Raw genomic sequence first — 5,123 nt, forward strand, 5'->3', positions numbered from 1 at the left:
TTTCTCTCCTGGATCCTATTGTCAGGTAGAGGAGGTACCCAGTCCTGTCACCCCAGGGGGCACTAAGCTCTAAATTACAGGAGGAGAGAACACATGACCATTGAGTCATGGGCTGATGAGGGCCACGTGTATTAACCCTACACTTGAACTGTCTCCTTATCTTAGTTTGGAAAACCTTTGCAGATAAAGCTTTACACAGAAAGCTTCAAAGGAAAAAGTTTCTTAATCTGGCCTGAGGCACACAGGTCAGAAAAGAAGAAACATCCTCCAAGCAGGTTGAAGGAGAGAAAGAAGAAGGCAGAATTTTTGAGGGAAGTGGGGCTAGCTGGGGGTTTCATGCTATCATGCAACTGGTACTGAAGCTCCCAGGTGCCTGTGAGTCTCCGCGCAGAGATCTTGAGCCAGCCCAAGTGGAAGTTTGACTCCTAATAAACACAGGCTATCAAATGTTGCTTTCTTTTGAGAGACTTGCTGAAAAAACAACTCTGGGAAAACTATTATAGGTTCCTGACCATGACTCCATCTTTTTCCCCCCAAAAAAGTACCCAAATATTAGATCAATGGATAATAGCTATGAGGTTTGGATGACTATTTAGATGGAGAAAAATGTGTTAAGGTTAGAAATGATATTCTTTCCCAAACACCACTGCTATCTAACAGTTTTCTTTGCCAGATATACATGACAGGCTTGTGTAAGGGCTGGCTTTATACAAAAAATATGCTTTGTGCAAAGAGTATTTTAGTGTGGCCTATCTTCTATAGATCCTGAGTCTATAATTACCAGCTGTGGTGATTACTTTCTACCTGCATACTCAAAGCAGTCACATCCAAACCCCGTGGCGTTGGGATTAGAAGTGGAAAGCTGAAAGGTCACACAGTGAATTTTACTGGGAGTTCAGCATGGGGGACTCCTACAGTCAGTTTCTGATGTGGCACCCCTTATGTTCATGGCCTTCTTGGAGACAGGGCACAGTGGTGATACCTTAAATACAGGCAGAAATCATCTTAAGGTTCCATTAGCCAATCTTTGATCAGTGGCCTTAGAGCAGGTTCCCTACTATACAGTTTCCTACCTAGAGGGGGTCCTGTGGCAGAGCCTGGTGATCCCCACTGTTGAGAAGGCGGAGAGGGAGAGTAAATCCAGGCTTCTATGTAAGAAAACAGGTATTTCATAGCCTCCTGACAAAAGCTAAATTTTTCACTTACAAAAATGGAAGTAAAGCTGACATTCTTTGTTGATACACAGTATCATGTGTTTAATGTAAAACTGCAACAGAGCATCGTTGTTGCATCGTACCATGTCCAGGCACTCGGGAACGCACGGCCATTGATTCACGCATCTGACACACATGCTGTTCTTTCCACATGTATTGTGTGCCTCGGGTAGAAAGCCCTGGTCCTGGTGGGGTAAGCTGATCAAAGAATGGCTCTGAGGTGTCTTGGCCATCTTCCTGACTTCGTCCCAGAACGAAGGCATCCAAATTATTTTTAAATGTTTTCATTCTAACATAAAGTAATCCATTTCTTGTTCTGTTCTTTAATACAAACTTTTCTGTCAACTCAATTTCATTGTTGTTGCAGTTGAAGTGTTTCTGTTTTGTTTTTTGTTCAATGTGTAAAACCTGCTGCCATTATCTTACAGAGGAGAAATCGGCAGAGAAGGATTTGAAAAGTTTCATGGCTAGTTAGTAGTGGGGCTCTAGCTTGACATCAGGATTCTTGACATCTCGTTTCTCGGGTAGTTTAAAGATCACTTTTGTCTTTCAAACAACGCTTTATTTTTACTTTGGTTAATCCTACTTCTTAGGTATCTGTACTCACCATTTCCCTAACGTATCCCAAAAGGTAAAAGTTTCATTAAAAGGATTCTAATTAACATTTATAGTACAAATAACAAACATTTTATCATAATTCCTTGGCTTAAACCTTTTAAGTATTTGGCTGTTGTTACACAGAAATAAATTTCCAGATGTGGGAATCAGAACCGTATGGAAACGAATCTGGAGTAGTGTTGATTATCCTCATAGGAGCATAAAAACTCAGGATTGGAAGAGATTTTATGGCTCATAGAGTTCAACCTTTAATCTCTATTTCCATCCCAATACTTGGAAATAAGTCTAGTCTTCCACATGCTAAAATCACAATTTTTATTACACTTAGCAAGCATGTGCTAGGTATTTCTCTGAGTGCATTGTAAGTATTAACTTATGTCATCCTCATATCAGCCCTATGAAGTGTGGGTACTCTTAATATCCCCATTTCACAGACGGGGAACAGACACAGGCTGCTAAGGTCATTTGCTGGAGATCACTCAGCTCGGGATTTGAGTCCGGCAGTTTGGTTCCAGTGTCTAAGCTCTTAACTGCTTTATATTACGTTGCTCCATCAGATGAAAACAAGGTCAGGCAATGCAAAGCCACTTGGTGGAAATACCAAGGAAAAGCAGCTGAGTCTGGTTGGAAAACCAGACTCTTAGGAACTTTGCAGGAGTCTGGGGCAAAGCAACTAAAAGGCACGTGGGACCACGGAGACAACTTCACCGATGAACCCCGTGGTTTTGGCAGGTCTCTGCTCAGAGTTTGGCTTTCCCCTAGTTTAGAGATACTAAACAGCTGAGCTAGCAGTAGTGTTTTCAAGGACATTCGCAGCAATCTCTCTCGTAAGCGCTGTCCACCTGGAATGTTGATACTTGGGTTGGTTTTCAGAGGTGCCAATGGAAGACTCAAAGCCATGAACCAAGAATGTTTGGTTTTTGGGGTTTTTTTTTGTTGTTGTTGTTTTTACTCGATCTCTGTTTCTAGGCGATCATTAGTAGTTGCTGTTTATTCAAGGGGAAAAAAATATTTATGAGTTCCTGCACCCCAGCCTCTTTTCTCAGTTCACTGGGAACTAAGAAATGACAGCGGGGATCCAAATCAGGGCCCAGCACCACAGACAGAATGAGAAAGTTTGCTTTTATGACTTTTATCACCTCATGTTGGGGATTGTAAAGACTGTACCTTTAGCCCAGGCCCCGCCCTCAGAGAACCCTTGGGGTAGTTACACGCGTAGCATTTATGCTGTTCCTAAATGCCATGGGCCAGCCCTACAGCTTGTTTTATGCTTGAGGATGTCTTCTGTTTTCCTGTGGGTTTTGTTCCTGTCTTTAAATTGATCATGCCCCAGTTTTACACTGAGAATATTATTAGGGACTATTATTAGTTTCCTATTGCTGCAAAGTTTCCTATTGTAACAAATTCCTATTAATACAAACTTAGTGGTTTAGAACAATACAAATTTGTCTTATAGTTCTGGAGGTCAGAAATCAGAAATGGGTTTCATGGGGCTAAAGTAAAAGCTTCAGAGACAAGGGGAGAATCATTTGCTTGCCTTTTCTAGCTTTTAGAGTCCACCTACGATCCCTGGCTGGTGGGCCCTTCCTCTATCTTGAAAGCCAGTGGTGTAGCATCTTCCAATCTCTGAAACTCCTGCCTCCCTCTGTGATTTATAAGGACCCCTGTGATACATTGGGCCCACCCTGATAAGTCTTCCCGTCTCAAGACCCTTAATCACATTGGCAAAATCTTATTTGCCATGTAAGGTAACATATTCACTGGTTCTGGGAATTAGGATGTGGACATCTTGGGCAGGGGGCGCTTTCTGCCCCACCTTCCAATCTCTCAGGATTGCCTTCCTCTACCCCATCTCCCACCCTCCCTACCCCCACTCCTTTATGTCCAGGGTCTGTTCTGTTCCTGCCTCCGCGTCTCAGGTTCCCACCCCGACACCCATGTTGGGTTTTAAGAGTTCCTCCCCCAGCCTCAGTCTTGGTAGTGGCCTCATGGTTCCAAGATCTATCAAGAGCTTCTTTTCCTTTCTTTTCATTGCTTCTTGCCTCCTCCTCCTCCCCCATCTGCCGCCCCCCACACTAGCCCAGCCTCCCAATGGATCTCTAAAGGAGAAAGGCAAAGAGTTATTGCTTTTTAATTACAAGTGCTATTGTAGCATCTATAAGGAAGAACATTTTAAGCTTAATTGAGACCAAATGTGAAGTTAAATTAAATGAATAACTAATTAACGTAATGCTCCTACATTAGACCCGTGTGAGTGCTGAGGCCCAGAGAAGAGACAGGTACCAGGCCTCTGATGAACAGGCAGTGCCCAGAGCTGCCCAGGTGGGCCTGGGCCCTGGGAGATGGGTGCAAAAGGGCAGACTTCAGGGCTGCGGCTCCCCCACCCATTGGTATTGTCCCAACCCCCACCTACAGCCCAAGTCCTCATTGCCAAGGCCGGGCTCTGAGCTCCCACATGCCCTTTGCACGTGTCTGGCGCCACACTTACTTGCTGGTAGGAACCATGCCTCGTGTTCATTTTTCAGTCTCTGATGCCGAACACAGTAGGGGCTGATGAGTACTCATGTTAACTTCCTCCCTTTTCTACTTTTTGCTACTTTATCAAACTAACCATCCAAGTCTTCTGAATTCTTCCTCATAAGGAAGAATGATTCTTTCCATTGCTGCTGGGATCGCCCTCCTGCCAGCCCTATCCTTTCACAGCTGGACCAATGAACAGCGAAGCTCTCAACCTGAGCCCTGTATTGTCATATTCCTATCTTATCCCCTAACTAAACAAGTTCCTCCAGGGCAGGGAGTGTGTTTAATATGTGCTCGTCTCCGTTTACACCAACCCTGTGACGTAGGTAATGTTACCATTTTCTAGATGAGGAAGCAGGCTCAAAGCTAGTAGGTGGAGAAGCTGGGGAAGGGAAGACCGTGAGAGAGGCTTCCTTCCTCCCCTGACCCGTCTGCAGCAGAAAGCAAGCTGCAAGTCTTTTTCCAAGAACCCTGGCTCCTAGCCTTCATTCCGGAAGCAGAACAGGCCCACACTGGGCTTTATCATGGGGTTGCGTCGCCATCTAGTGGCTCAGGTAAGGAACAAAGTTTCTCCTTAAGCTGGTCCTTCCTAAATGAACATGGCAGATAAAGCTTTTTGGTCTTGAGAGCAGCTTTTGTGAATGCTGAACATAATGCCATATATTATAGCTCCTGCCCCTGTGGGATCTGGGGACTTGGAGGTCCCTGACTGACTCCTGCTTTCAGAGCTGAAGTGACTATCAGGCAGTATGAGCCCTACCTATTTGTTAC

The sequence above is a fragment of the Eulemur rufifrons genome, chromosome 6, assembly GCF_041146395.1.
Source record: "Eulemur rufifrons isolate Redbay chromosome 6, OSU_ERuf_1, whole genome shotgun sequence".
Classification (NCBI taxonomy): domain Eukaryota; kingdom Metazoa; phylum Chordata; class Mammalia; order Primates; family Lemuridae; genus Eulemur; species Eulemur rufifrons.